This window comes from Molossus molossus, unplaced genomic scaffold (assembly GCF_014108415.1).
Source record: "Molossus molossus isolate mMolMol1 unplaced genomic scaffold, mMolMol1.p scaffold_m16_p_9, whole genome shotgun sequence".
Lineage (NCBI taxonomy): Eukaryota > Metazoa > Chordata > Mammalia > Chiroptera > Molossidae > Molossus > Molossus molossus.
Window position 1 is genome coordinate 100,326,560 of NW_023425403.1, and position 16,211 is coordinate 100,342,770.

The 16,211-nt window shown below is 39.6% G+C and overlaps 1 pseudogene; it reads right to left on the reverse strand.

Annotated features, from left to right (window-relative positions):
* Window positions 1-3,285: 3,285 nt before the first annotated feature.
* LOC118622473 lies at window positions 3,286-4,699 on the reverse strand (annotated as a pseudogene).
* Between the last annotated feature and the right edge of the window lie 11,512 nt (window positions 4,700-16,211).

Here is a 16,211-nt window from a genome sequence, read left to right on the forward strand (position 1 = left end):
CTACCTTTATTGTAGTTTAGAAAATTATTTCTGTAAATCCAGTTGCATTTTATACATTCTTAAGTAGAATTCTGGAGTGTGAATGATGATGTAATAATGGTAGGTTTCTCAAAGGTCCAGAGTGCCATTCTTTTAGGAAGAAAAAGAATGAAGTGTTTTTTTTGTTTTTTTAATAATGTTTTAAACTTTACCATAATAATGTCTGATCTTAAGAATAAAAAATATGCCCTGGCGGGTTTGGCTCAGCGGTAGAGCTCTGGCCCCCAAACCAGATAGTCACAGGTTCGATTCAGGTCAAGGGCACATACCTAGATTGCGGTTCATCCCCAGCCCTGGTCTGGGTGGTGCGGAAGGCAACCAGTCGATGTCTCTCTCTCTCTCTCTCTCTCTCTCTCTCTCTCTCTCTCTCTCTGCCCCCTCCCTCCCTCCTTCTCTCCTTTTCCATTTCTCTCCCTCCCGTTCTATCTGAAGATAAATAGAAAAATATCCTCAGGTGAGGATTAAAAAAGAAAAAAAAAAGAATGAAAATATTTTAGAAGTAAAACACTGTCTGCCTTCACCTTCCTTATTGCAGTTCCCAGAAAGAATAACTTTAAACCACTTTCTACTTCTGGTGGTTAACCTCCATGTTTAAATGATATGCTTATCAATTACATTTTGATTTATCAGTTATAGAAAATGTACCTTTCACATTTTTTTCCTGATTACAAAAGTAATAGGAACAGTTAGCAAATATAGTAAAGCACACAAAAAAAGATAAAATTGTTAACATTCTACTCAGAGATTACATCAATATTCTGGCATAGATTTTTATCTTTTTTTTTTTTTTAATCCTCACCCGAGGACATTTTTCGATATTTTGTTCAGATAGAGTGGGAGGGAGAGAGAGAGAGAAACATCGATGTGAAAGCGACACATCGAGTGGTTGCCATCCACACGACCCAACCAGGGCCGGGGACAAACTGCAACCAAGGTACGTGCCCTTAGCGGGAACCGAACCCGGGTCTCTCCGGACCGCAGGCCGACGCTCTAACCGCTGAGCCAAACCGGCCAGGGCTAGATTTTTATCTTTTAAACAAATCTACATATACATTATTTTAATGAGGATAAAATGTGCATTTCCTGAGCTGCTACTATATTTTTAGTTAGTAATTCATATAGACTCCCAATAAAGTGAGAATTCAATTTTTTAACCTTTTTTGCCCTTTTGGTTGTTTAAATGAAACATGATCCCTGAAGAAAAATATTTGTCTTTCAACTTTTGCAAGTTCCCAGGAACAAAATTAAGCTATTTAGATTGGTATCTTGAATAATATATACATGAAATAAGTAACCTAGAATTCTAGCAAACTAAATATTTTATCTCACAGTTCAGTGTTTTTACCTTTATATTAATGTGAATTTGCTTTAATGACATGCCAGAATATGTAAATTATAGTCATTACATAGTATCCATTACACAATCAATATAGTAGAATATTAGCTGGCTAATTTTAAATAAATTATACCACAGCTAAGGAAAAGAGAGGGTGGAGAGAAATGAAGCAAACACAGCAAAATTTTGGTGCTTGTTGAATCTGGGTGTGGAATCTATGGAAGTTTATTGAACTGTTTTATACTGGTGTGTTTGAAAATTTTCATGTTAAAAAAAATATTTTGTTTTCTATATCAAAAGTTCCTCTCATATCCTGTTGTAAATTGCCAAGGAATGGAAAAGTTTGAACTCAGTTCTAAAAGATGGCTTTGATGCTGCCAAAGCTCCAATTTGAGGATGCCAGGCATGGACAGAGTCAATGGGAAACCATTATGGCAAATGTTTATTGATTCTATTGCAGTTCTGTAAGCTGTGAGATTTAGGCCACCTGTTAGTTTAGTTTGCTAGGGCTGCCATAACAAGATAACAGACTAGTGGCTTAAACAACAAATTTATTTTTACACAGTTCCAGAGGCTAGAACTGTGTGAAACCTCCCAAGGCGTGGGAGGTTTAGCAAGTCTCTCCTTGGCTTGCAGATGGTCACCTGCTGTGTCTTCACATGGCCTTTTCTCTGCACCCCAGAGCCGTGATGTCTCTCTCTTGAGTGTCCAGATTTCCTCTTTTCATAAGGACAACAGTCAGATTGGATTAAGATCCACCCTAATGGTTTCATTTTAACTTAATCATTCTCTTAAAGGTCTTTTCAAACACAGTCACATTCTGAAATACTGGGAGTTAGGGTCTCAACATACAAATTTGGGGGGGAGGGACCATATTCAGCCTAAGAGCCTGTGTAAACGATTAACTAAATGTATAGTGAATGTTTATCCTAGTGAGATATTTGCTTTTTCTTTTATCCTCACCTGAGGACATTTTTGCATTTATCTTCAGATAGAGAGGGAGGGAAAGAGGAAGAGAGAGAGAGAAACATCGATGTGAGAGAGATACATCGAGTGGTTGCTACCCACATGCCCTGGTTGGGGCTGGGGACAAACTGCAACCAAGGTATGTGCCCTTAGCAGGAACCGAACCCAGACTCTCTGGTCCGCGGGCTGATGCTCTAACCACTGAGCAAAACCAGCCAGGACTATATTTGTTTTTTATTTTAATTTGATATATATGTTTGCATGTTGAGATCCCTTGTATACTAATATATATAATACACTTAAGACCGTTTTAACTGAATTTGTTTAATATTTCAGTGAACAATTTTTGTTGTGTGTCTTCAATTTGAACAGTTTTTCAGCAGTTTCTTTTCCTTTCTTTCTTTCTTTATCCTCACCCAAGATACTTTCTCCACTGATTTTTAAAGAGAATGGGAGGAAAGGAGGGAGGGGGAAAGATACAGAGACAGAGAGAGAAGAGAGAGAGAGAAACATCGATGTGAGAGAGACACATCGATTGGTTGCCTCCCACACACACTGACAGGAGCAGGGATCATACCTGGAGCACAGGTACATGCCCTTGACCAAGAATCAAACCCATAATCCTTGGGTGCATAGACTGATGCTTTAACCCCTGAGCCACACTAGCCAGGGCTTTCAGCAATTTTTGTAAGACCAAATCTTCAACCTGATACATCTCTCTGATTAGAATGTTTGTATGGGGAAATGATTTTCTTAGAAACAACTTGACCTTAAGGCCATTTAAAGGAGTTTTGTTGCCACAAAGCAGATACTTCTTATATTTCTTAGGGCATATTTGCCCCCAAATCTTTTGCTGAAACCTCTTTGTCTTACTTACTTTACTTTCTGATATATAGAATCAAATATTAGCATTAGAGATCATATGGCATAGTTTCTATTTCTCTTCATCTCCCATTGACTGATGCTGGCTGCTGTGTTGGTCTTCTTGGGCCAATCAGGTCAGTCTGTGAGAAGGAATATTTGCCATACCAGATGTAGTATTGTGCTCCCATAGCCATCTCCCCACCTTTTCCCCCCGGCTTCCTGTCTTTTCCTTCCTCATATGTTTGAGCACCTTCTAGGTGCTGAGGATACACCTAGCCTTCCTGGACTTTATGAGGTAGGGGGGCAGAGGGAGAGACAGATAATAAGGACATAAACAAATGAATAAAATAAGTCCAGATATGCTAAGTATAATAAAATTAAAGGGACCAAGTACTAAATCTAACACATGTAAAACCCTTGCTTCCCAAGAAGGTAAAAAATGCCTCCTAAGAGTTGTGTCAGGGGTCAGAAGGGTATTAAAAGACACCCTTCTGGGAGAGGTGGGGGAGGGGGATGGTGAAGAGGGACCCCTGCAATAATGTCAACATTAAAAATGTAAAAATAAATTGAAAAAAAGACAAATACATATTTGAGGGTTAATTTTGAAATATGATTGAAGAACAAAAATGTTATAAATGTTATAATCAAACACATGGGTCTCTCATGAAGTGTAATTCAAAGTTTGCATAAATTTTTAAACAAAAATAAATGTCATGCTTTTGGATTGCTGCTATTCTCATTTAAAAATTCATTCTTTGATCCTGGAGTACTGGAAGGAAAAGCCTGAGACTCAATTACATGGTGCATATATCAAAATAAGCAAGTTCGACCCTCTTTGAGAGCTATTGTGTTTGATAGTCTGAGAAGAGAACCATGTTTGTATCCCAGGAATAAAAGCCACTTGATCATGGTGTATGATCTTTTAAATGTATGCTGAATTCAGTTTGCTAATATTTTGTTGAGGATTTTTGCATTTCTGTGGTGTCAATTCTCACTTTTCCTCTTTAATTTGGTATTTATTTATTTGGTTAAACATTTATCAATCTTGTTGAGTCCAGTTAAACATTTATTAATCTTGTTTATCTTTTCAAAGAATGAGCTCTTTGTTTTATTGATCTTTTGTATTTTTTTTTAGATGTTATTTTATTTATTTCCCCTCTGATCTTTATTATTTCCATCCTACTCACTTTAGGTTTTGTTTGTTGTTCGTCATCCTCCTCATCTTCAGCTGCCTCAGTCTCCTCATCTTCATCTCCATCCTCTTCCTCACCATCACCTTCGTCCTCTTTCTCCTCCTCCTCCACTCCTTCCTCTTTATCTACCTCATTGTCAGCCTCCTGCTCCCCATTTTCCTTATTAGCGTTCCCATTAGCAGGTGCATTTTCCCATTAGCGTTCCATTCTCTGCCTCCTCCACAACTTCCTTCTTCTCCTTTAAGTCCTTGGTGGTGATCTTAGAGCTGGTGTCCATGGCCGCATCTGATGTGGTGGGCATGCCGGTGATCCGATGCAGTGGATTTAAAAAAAAAAGGAGTGAGAGTTCTAAGACTCTGGCAAAGAAGCTGCCAGAATCCGCGGCTGTGGAGGAGGTGCGCGGTGGAGGCGACTGCAGTGAGCAGAGAGGCGGCCACAGGAACAATGCAAAGATGGCTTTTCAGAGCAGCTAGTGTACAAGTTGTATCTTCTTGTCGGACTGATACCTTTATCATAATGTAGTGTCTTTCTTTGTCTCTTATTATAGCCTTTCTTTTAAAGTTTATTTTGTCTGATATAAGTATTGCTACCCCACCTTTTCTTTTTCTTTTTTTCCTTCATTTGCATGAGATATCTTCTTCCATCCTTTTACTTTCAGTCTGTGTGTCTTTTTATCTGAACTGGGTCTCATGTAGACAGCATATACATGGGTATTATTTTTTTTAAACATTCAGCTACCCTATCTATTTTGATTAGAGCATTTAATCCATTTACATTTAAAGTTATTGATAGTTATTGCAATTTTATTATTCATATTTGTGCTTTTAAATTTATTATTCTTAAAGAAGTCCCTTTAACATTTTTGTAATACTGGCTTGGTGGTGATCAACTCCTTTAGCTCTTTCTTGTCTGGGAAGCTCTGTCTTTCCTTCAATTTTAAATGATAGCCTTGCTGGATAGAGTAGTTTGGGTTGTAGATAGGTTCTTGCTTTTCTTTACTTTGAATATTTTATTCCAATCACTTCTGACTTGAAATTAGCTGGCAGTCTAATGAGAGGCTCCTTGTTGGTAACTGTTTTTCTCTTGCTGCTTTTAAGATTCTTTGTCTTTAACCTTTGGCATTTTAATTATGGTATGTCTTGGTGTGGGCCTCTTTAGGTTCATCTTTTTTGAGACTCTCTGTACTGCCTGCACTTGTGTCTTTCTCCTTCATAAGATTAGGGAGGTTTTCAGTCATTTCTTCAAACTGGTTTTCAATCCCTTGCTCTCCTCCTGTTACCTCTATGATGTGGGTTTTATTACACTTGTTGTCTCAACAGTCTCTTAAACTATCCTCATTTTTTGTTCTTTTTTCTATTTTTTTTTTTTTTATTTTTTTTATCCTCACCCGAGGATATTTTTTCATTTTTTGTACAGATAGAATGGGAGGGAGCGAGAGGAAGGGAGAGAGAGAGAGAAACATCGATGTGAAAGGGACACACCGAGTGGCTGCCACCCGCACGACCAACCAGGGCCGGGGACAAACTGCAACCGAAGTACGTGCCCTTAGCGGGAACCGAACCCGGGTCTCTCGGGACCGCAGGCCGACGCTCTAACCGCTGAGCCAAACTGGCCAGGGCTGTTCTTTTTTCTTTTTACTGCTGTGATTGGGTGTTTTCTGCTATCTTGTCTTCCAATTTGGTTTTCTGCTTTATCTAATCTGATGTTGATCCCATCTAGTGTATTATTCATGTCAGATATTTGTATTCTTTATTTCTGACTGGTTATTTTTCTGATTTATATATACTTTTTCTTATGCTTGCTATCTCTTTGTTGAAGTTCTCACTAAGTTCTTTGGGCATCCTTTTAACCACTGTTTTGAACTGTATTTTGTAGATTATTTGCCTCTGTTCCTTCTTTCATTTAGTTTTTTTTCTGGGGATCTCTACTGTTCATTTGGGGCATGTTTCTTTGTCTCCCCATTTCAGCTGCCTCTCTGTGTATGCTTCTGTGTATTCAGTACATGTTGTATGTCTCCCAGTCTTGGTAGGTTGGCCTTATGTAATAGGTGTCCTGTGAGGCCCAGTGGTGCAGTCTCCTTGATCACCTACGTTAGGTGCTCCAGACATTTTTCTTGTGTAGGTTGTGTGTTCCCTCTTTTATAGTTGAGCCTTGATTACTGTTGACATGTCTATGGCTGGGGTTGACCCTCAGACTGTCAGGCTGTGAGGTTTGGCCACTGTACAAGCTGTTTGGCAGGTGCTGTGCAGGGGCCTAACCTCAAAAGTGGAATTTGCCACAGCAGGATCTGTTGCCTGGGGAGACCTCCCTTTGGGTGTGCCACCTGTGGAGCTAATTGGGTGGTGCTCTGTTGTGGTCTAAAGCCAGACCCCAGGTGTTTTGGTTTAAGGGCTTCTTAGGAGGGACTCTGGTGCAGGTCAATGTCAGATGCTGCCTATGACCAGCTCTGGGCTACCTATTGGGAGCTACAAAACAATCCACAGTTGAGAGGGGCCATTTCTGGGAATCAAGGCCAGCTACCACCAGTAGGCTGGGGCAAGTCAGCAAAATTCAAGGCACCCTGAGACCACTCCTGCCTGCTGACTGCCTGTTAGACTCAGCTACTGAAAGAGCTTCAGGCAGTATACAAATTGCATGAGGCAGATCCTCAGGGAGTCAGTCACCAGGTAGAAGTGAGTGGTGTTCACCAGGTTAATACAGATCCAAACTCAGGATCAATGCTGGGTCTGAGGCCATTCAGCAAAAGTCTCAGGGTTGCCCTGGCCACTTTGGCTCAGCAGTTAGAGTGTTGACCTGTGGTCCCGAGAGACCCAGGTTCAGTTCCTGCTAAGGGCATGTACCTTGGTTGCAGTTTGTCCCGGGCCCTGGGGGGGTCATGCAGGTGGCAGCCACTCGATGGGTCCCTTTCACATCGATGTTTCTCTCTCTCTCTCTCTTCCTCTCTCTCCCTCCCACTCTATCTGAACACCACCACCACCACCACCAACAACAACAACAACAAAATGGAAAAGTGTCCTTGGGTGAGGATAAAAAAAAGTCTCAGGGTTTACCAAGGCCGGCTGCCAACTTCCTGGGGCCTGAAGACCTTTGTGGTGGGATGGGGTCTAAGAATGGAGCTAGTAGAGTTCACTAGGCTAAAGCAGATTAAGATTTGGCCATGTTGCCTGGCCGGTGTGGCTCACTGGTGGAGTGTTGACCCATGCACCAAGAGGTTGCTGGTTTGATTCCCGGTCAGGGCACATGCCCAGATTGTGGGCCCAATCCCCAGTGTGGGGTGTGCAAGAGGTAGCCAATCGATGTTCTCTCTCATTGGTGTTTTTATCTCTCTCTCCTCACTTTCTATAATCAATAATGAAAAAAAAAGAAAAGATTTGGCCACGTAGTGGGAGGGCTCAACCTAGGAAATGTGGTGCCTATCAGCCACGTGAGAAGACAGGTAGAGGCACTAGAGCCCTAAAGCCACTTGACTCAGTTTTTTTGGGGGGTAGAGAGGGAGAAAGAGAGAAACATTGATGCAAGAGATACATCAACTGGCTGCTGCCCACAGGACCCCAACTGGGGCCGGAGACAAACCGCAACTGAGACACATGCCCCCAGCAGGAACCAAACCCGGGCCTCTCTGGTCCGCAGGCTGACACTCCAACTGCTGAGCCAAACTGGCCGGGGCATGACTCAGTTTTTCCTCGTGTATTTCTGGCACCCCCATGACTTTGACCAGAATTCCTCTTGAATAAGTGGAATGCGATATTTGCATGTCCTTCTCTGAGTATTCTCGGTATTACCTGTCTCATTAGATAGCTCAGGAAAAGGACTAGTTAAAAAACACCAGAAGATCATTTTATCATTCAACCAGTGTACATTGGGAATTTAGTTTTACCAGGCACTACTTTAGCTGATTGGTCAATAACAGAAAAACGTAATCTCTAGCCTAAAGGAGCTTACTTTCTACTGGGAAGACAATCAACAGAATACAACATGATCTGTGTTACAACATCCAACTGCTAATAGCTTTAATACAAATGAACCAAGGTCCAGCCTTGTCAAATAGTCAAAGGCTGTGTTTGGCCACAGTAAATATCCTCTGAGAGTCCCATTCGATCCTTAAAATATGAAAATGCTTCCTCTTCATTCATATAGTGTTTATATAAAATATGCAAAATGGGCGAGAACCTATTTTCAGACACTTTTAAGGAGGAGGCTTATCTGCAGAATCTATTGCTTCACAGATGTAATGGAAGTGAATTCAGCACCTTAGAAATTTAAATCAGAGAATAGAGGAGGAAGATGGCAGTGGGCAGGCTGGAGTGAGGGTGAGTATGTGAACAAGTGTGAGAAAGAGTATGAGTGAACGTGAGTTTGAACAACCAACCTTGAGTGGTGCAGAAACGTGGGGCAGAAAGTTCCTGTGCTATGGATAGAAAGCAGCTGGCTACCATGCTAAGCGGCTCCTCAGTGAGCTTCTCCCTGTGTGGTCGGGAGGACCTGCCATTTTGGAAGATCTGTGGTCTTCTCTGGGAGGAGGAAGTGGGGAGCAGCTAGGGCTGAGTGACCTGAGTCCACCAGAGCGCCTTGCACCATCGGACCAGTGAACCACACTGTGTCAACATGGACCAGTGCACAATAGCATTGCTATCGAGGTGCCTGCTGCAGTAGCTACAACTTTTCAGGAGCCAAGCACCATTCCTCACAGCAGCAGCCTGATCAGAACCCAGCACCTTCCCCACAGCAGCAGCACAGAGTGGCAGCTCTGACCCATCCCCAGGGACATCAGCAGAGGCTAATCAGGAGCAGTGTCCCAGGCCAAGCAGTAGCAAGACTCGGGCAGCTGAGACCTGCCCCTGACAACTGCAGCACGGATCTGGAGTGGAGCCCCTCCCCTGGCAGAAGCATTGTCCCAGGAGCAGAGCATCCTCAGCCCCCAACTGCAGCAGAGGGTTGGGAGCTGAGAGCATGCCCTGGCAACAGCCGCAGCAGTAACAGTGCAAACCAGGAGCTGACACTTGCCCCCAGCAGTGACTAATCAGGAGCTGAACCCCACCAGGGAGCAGGGTACCCCAGCAGTGTACCAGTTGGACCCGTGTACCTCAGGCAGCCGCAGCTGAGACCCATCCCCAGCATCAGTAGAAGCTGATCAGGAGTGGTGCCCCAGCCCAAGAAGCAAGACTCGGGGAGCCAAGACCTACACAACAGACCAATACCAGCTGCCAGTTGTCATTCCTCCAGGACCCACAGGAGGGAAGAGGCACCATACGCCAAAACAATCTGGGAGGCACAACAGCCATATTTGATACACACCGACCTGCCTTACACATTCCAACATCCATCACTGGGCCTAGAACTACTAGATTGCTAAAATGGTGAGATAAAGAAATAACACCCAGATGAAAAAAAGAAGGAATCACCAGAAAAAGAAAAGAAAAAAAAAAAAACTACATGAAATGAAAGAAGGCAATTTGTTAACGAATTCAAAGCAATTATTTTAAGGATGCTCAAACAATTTAGTGAGAACTACAAGAAACTTAAGAATTATGAAGAGTTCAGTGGGAACTACATCAGCTTAAAAAAAAGAGGTAGAAACTATGAATAAAAATTAAGAGGAAGTAAAGCAAGACACAACTCTTATGAAGAATACCTTAGAAGAATTCAATAGTAGATTAGAAGAAGCTGAAGACTGGATCAGCGACTTAGAAGACAAGGTAGAAAAAACACCCAAATAGAGCAGTACATGGGGGAAAAAATTAAGGAGAAGAGTTTAAGGGAGCTTGGACAATATAAAATTTAACAACATTCACATTATAGGGGTACCAGAAGGAGAAAAATCAGAGAAAGGAATGGAGAAACTGTTTGAAGAAATAATGACAGAAAACTTCCCTAAACTGGTGAATGAAAAGGTCACACAAGTCCAGGAAACACAGAGAGTCCCAAGCAAGATGAACCCCAAAAGACCCACAGTTAGACAGGTCATAATAAAAATGGCAAACATTAAAGACAAAGAAAGAATCTTAAAGGAAGCAAGAGAGAGACAGAAAGTTACCTGCAAGGGAGCTCCCATTAGACTGTCAGCTGATTTCTCAATAGACACACTGCAGGCCAGAATGGAATGGCATGAAGTATACAAAATAATGAAAGGCAAAGGTGTGAATCCAAGACTACTCTATCCAGCAGAAATAAAGAGCTTCACAGGAGGAAAAAAAAAAAAAAGCTATAGGAATTTATCACCACCAAACCAGCACTGCAAGAAGAGCTGAAGGGACTGTTGTAAGAAGAAAAAGAAAGAGAGAGAGAGAGAGAGAGAGAGAGAGAGAGAGAGAGAGAGAGAAAGAGGAACATAGGCATAAAATAAAAATGGCAACTAATAAGTATCTATCAATAATAACCTTAAATGTAAATGGCTTAAATGCTCCTATCAAAAGACATACAATAGCTGACTAGATAAGAAAACACAACCCATATGTGTGCTGTCGACTAGATTCCCACCTCACAACAAAAGACTCACACAGGATGAAAGTGAAAAGATTAAAAAAAAATTTCCAAGCAAATAAAAATGAAAAAAAAAAAAAAAAAAAAAAAAAGCTGGTGTAGCAACACTCATATCTGATAAGATAGACTTCAAATCGAGGGCCATAAGAGACAAAGAAGGTCACTACATAATATTAAAAAGATCAATCCAACAAGAGGATATAACCTTGATAAACATATACACACCCAATATGGGAGCACCAAAATATATTTAAAAACTTCTGGAGGATTTCAAGGGAGAGATCAATAGAATATGACCATAAAGTGGGTGACTTTAACACCTCACTGACACCACTGGATAGATATTGTAGAGAAAAAAATTAACCAAGTCCTTAAATGACGAACTAGATCTGTAGGACTTAATTTATATTTATAGAACATTTCAACCCAGAGCTCCAGAATATACATTTTTCTCAAGTGCACACAGGACATTCTCAAAGACAGACCACATGTTAAAACACAAAGTAAGTCTCTACAAATTCAAGAAGATTGAAATCATATCAAGCATCTTCTCAGATCACAATGGCATGAAATTAGACACAATTACAACAAAAACATTCAAACACATGAAGGCTAAATAGCATGTTATTACACAACAAATGGGTTACCAATGAGATCAAAGAAGAAATTTAAAACTTCCTGGAAACCAATGAAATCAAACACACAACCACACAAAATCTATGGGATGCAGCGAAAGCACTCCTGAGAGGGAAGTTCATAGCACTACAGGCCAACCTCAACAAACAAGAAAAATTCCTAATTGACTCTCTAACCTCACAACTTAAACAAAAGGAAAAACCCAGAGCAAGTAGAAGGAAAGAAATAGTAAAGGTCTGAGGGCAAACAAATGACATAGAGACTAAAAAAAAAGATTCAAAAGATCAATGAAACAAAGAACTGGTTCTTTGAAAAGATAAACAAGATTGATGGACCTTTAGCCAGACTCACCAAGAAACAAGGAGTGAACCCAAATAAACAAAATCAGAAACAAAAGAGGAGCAGTAACAACTGACACCACAGAAATACAAAGGATCATCTAAACATACTATGAACAATTGTATGCCAACAATTGAACAATCTAGGTGAAATGGACAAATTTCTGGAAACACAGTCTCCTAAACCGGGAATAGATAGAAAACTTGAATACACTAATAACAACTAAGGAAATTGAAGATGTAATCAAGACTCTCCCAGCAAACAAAAGCCCAGGCTTGGACTGCTTCATGGGGAGTTTTACCAAGTATTCAAAGAAGATCTAATACCCATTATTTTCCTCAAACTAGTCCAAAAAATCCAAGAGGACAGAAGACTTCCAAATTCATTTTATGAGACCAACATAATTCTAATTCCAAAACTGGATAAAGACACTACAAAGAGAGAAAACTACAGGTCAATATCCCTGATGAACACAGATGCCAAAATCCTTAACAAAATATTAGCAAATTGGATCCAGCAATACATCAAAAAAATTATTAATCATGACCAAGTGGGATTCATCCCAGGGATGCAAGGATGATACAATATTCGCAAATCAATAAATGTGATACACCACATAAACAAAATGAAAGATAAAAAACATGATCTTATCAATAGATGCTGAAAAAGCATTCAACAAAATCCAGCACTCATTTGTGATAAAAAACAAACAAACAAACACAAAAAAAAACAAAAAACAACTCAGCAATCTGGGAATGGAGGGATCATATCTTGATATAATAAAGACTATATATGAAAAAACCTACTGCCAACATCATACTCAATGGGCAAAAACTAAAAGCATTTCCCTTAAGAACAGGAACAAGACAGGAATACCCACTTTCACCACTCTTATGTAACATAGTACTGGAAGTCTTAGCCACAGCAATTAGACATGAAAAAAAAAAAAGGGATCCAAATTGGAAAGGAGGGAGTAAAACTGTCATTATTTGAAGATGACATGATATTGTACATAGAAAACCCCAACGATGCTATAAAAAATCTACTACATTTAATAAATGAATTTGGTGAAGTAGCAGGATACAAAATTAACATCAAGAAATCAATAGCATTCTTATATATCACAATGAACTAACAGAAAGAGAAACTAAAAAAAAAAAAATCCCATTTACCTTTGTGGCAAAAAAATTAAGATACCTAGGAGTAAACTTAACTAAAAGAGTAAAGGACCTCTTCACAGAAAACTACAGGTCATTGAAGACAGAAATAGAGGAAGATATAAAAAAATGGAAGCATAAACCTTGTTCATGGACTGGAAGAATTAACATCATTAAAATATCCATACTACCCAAAGCAATCTATACATTCAATGCAATCTCCATCAAAATACCAAAATGACACATTTCACAGAACTAGAACAAATACTCCAAAAGTTTATATGGAACCAAAAAAGACCCTGAATAGCCACAGCAATCTTGAAAAAGAAGAACAAAGTAGGAGAGATCACAATATCAAATATCAGGTTATACTACAAATCCACTGTAATGAAAACAGACTGGTACTGGCACAAGAACAGGCATATAGATCAATGGAACAGAACAGAGAACCCAGAAATTGACCCAAGACAATATGCTCAATTAATATTTGACAGAGGTGGCAAGAACATACAGTAGAGTCAAGATGATCTTTTCAATAAATGGTGTTGGAAAAACTGGACAGCTATATGCTGAAAAATAAAGCTAGACCACCAACTTACAACATACACAAGAATAAACTCAAAATGGATAAAAGACTTAAATGTGACTCATGAATCCATAAAAATCTTAGAAAAAAAATGTAGGCATCACAAAATTTCAGACATCACATGCAGCAGAATTTTCACTGATACAACGCCTAAGGCAAGAGAAACAAAGGAAAAAAATGAAACTACATCAAACTAAAAAGCTTCTGCACAGCAAAAGAAACAACAATCAAAATGGAAAGGGATCCCACTATATGGGAGAGTACTGTATTGCCATATAGTGAAGTATTGCCAATGATACATCACATAGGGGGTTAATTTCCAAAACACATAGAGTACTCATACAACTCAACAAAAAAGACAAAGAACCCAATTTAAAAATTTAGAGGACCTAAAGAGACACCTCTTCATACAGGACATACAAATGGCCAAGAGACATATAAAAAAATTCTCAACATCACTAATCATCAGAGAGATGCAAATTGAAACAACTATGAGGTATCACTTCACACCCGTCAGAATGGCTGCCACCAACAGATCATCAAATAACAAGTACTGGTGAGGATGTATAGAAATGAGGACTCTAGTACACTGCTGGTGGGAATGTAGACTGGTGCAGCCACTATGGAAAACACTATGGTGTTACCTCAAAAAATTAAAAATTGAATTGCCATTTGACCCAGTGATCCCACTTCTAGAAATATGTCCTAAGAAGCCTGAAACACCAATCAGAAAGAATGTATGTACCCCTATGTTCATAGCAGCACTATTTACAGTCGCTAAGATCTGGAAACAGCCTAAGTGCCCATCAATAGATAGGTGAATATAAAGCTGTGGTACATACACACAATGGAATACTATGCAGGTGTAAGAAAGAAAGATCCCTTATCCTTTGAGATGACATGGTGGGACCTGGAGAGCATTATCCTAAGCAAAACAAGCCAATCAGAGAAAGACAAATATCACATGATCTCACTTATTTGTGGAATACAGTGAACAAAACTAACTGATGAATAAAATAGACCCAGAAACACAGAAGTAGGGTACAGACTGAAAAACCTCTAAAGAGGGAGTGTGGGAGGAGGGAAGAGATAAACCACAGTACTTATTTGCGTGTATGCATAACCAATGAACATAGACAACATTGTTGGGGATGGGGCAGGGGATGGGGATCAGGGGGAAGGTGTCAATGGGGGGGAAAGGAGAAACATCTGTAACAAAAATAAATAAAAAAATAAATTTAAATCAAGTTGAGAAGATTAAAAAGGGTAACTTTGTAAGAACATAATTCGTGTCACATGACACAAAAGCCACCCATGAAGTCAGTATACAGTGGAAATTGTATAAGGTGTGGTATGTTAAATTCTGCTGGTTGAGTCTAGAAGGTATCACAGAGGAAGAAACTGGTAAAGTACGGTATAAAAAACTGGTAAGGCTCTGTTAAGGCAGTTTGAGAGTGTGAGTGACATTCAGTTCAGAAGGAGCTGCAGACATAGTGGAAAGGAGGCACACATGAGGAAGCACAATGAAATATGCCTGAGTGTAGGATGTGAGAAAGTCACGGAGGTGGGATTGGAAAGTTAGTCTGGGTATTAGGAAAGGCTTTGTATGTCAGGTTAAGAATTTTATCCTACAAGTGATGGGGAACTTCAAAAGAAGTTTGAATAGACCTGAGTAAATTTGTGTTTTTGAAAAGTCACTCTAGAAATAATGTCAAAAATGAGTCATAGGGTTAAGGTGGTAAATTTTGTGTTATATATATTTTACCCCAATCAATCAGTGAAGGGGCAAAAATGCAGGAACAATCTGCAGAAAAAATAATGAAGATCTGGACCAGGGGAGAGGCAGCTGGGACAGTGTGATGGGATGGATTCAACAGAAGGGAGAAGACAGAGTGGCTGCTGGATGTGGGGAAAGGGGATGTAATTTGATGAACTCAGCAGATGGTAAAGTCATTCCCTGAGAGGAAATTCAGTTTGAAATATGTCAAATTAGAAGGACATGGAAAATCTCAGGTAGAGATGACTGGTGTGTGACTCAGTCTGGAGCTTAGAAATAAAAAGTCTGAGCTGTAAGTAATGTTTGGAGAATCACCAAAGAATAGGTGAAAAGTAAATATTCAAAAAAAAAGAATAGAGGACAGGAATATCAGGTCAAACTGAACCTGGTGACAAGCTTGGCTTGCTTCCTATTTTGTTCCTTTGCCCTTAAAATGTTCTGAGAAATAGGAGGATGAGTGATATGTATCATTGCATATTAAGCTATTAAGCAAAATTATTCAGAAAGGTAAATACTTAAAAATACAGGAAAATCTAGAATGGAAATTTGGGATTAAGAAGTATGATGGATTTAATTTACAGTATAAATATTATTAAACACCTATCACAGTACTTGGCACATAGTAGATGCAAAATTAAATGTTTATGGAGGACTTTAAGTATGAACTTCCGTATTCAGTTTCTTGAAGTCTATAAAATTGAAGGCTTGGCACACATCTTTAAGTCAATGGGTATTATCATTAACTTTTCATAAACACTATTCAAGTACAGTACTGACTTCTATGTAGAGTATAAATAATCTAATTATTTAAAATAAAATAGAGAGGCAGTATCAATAT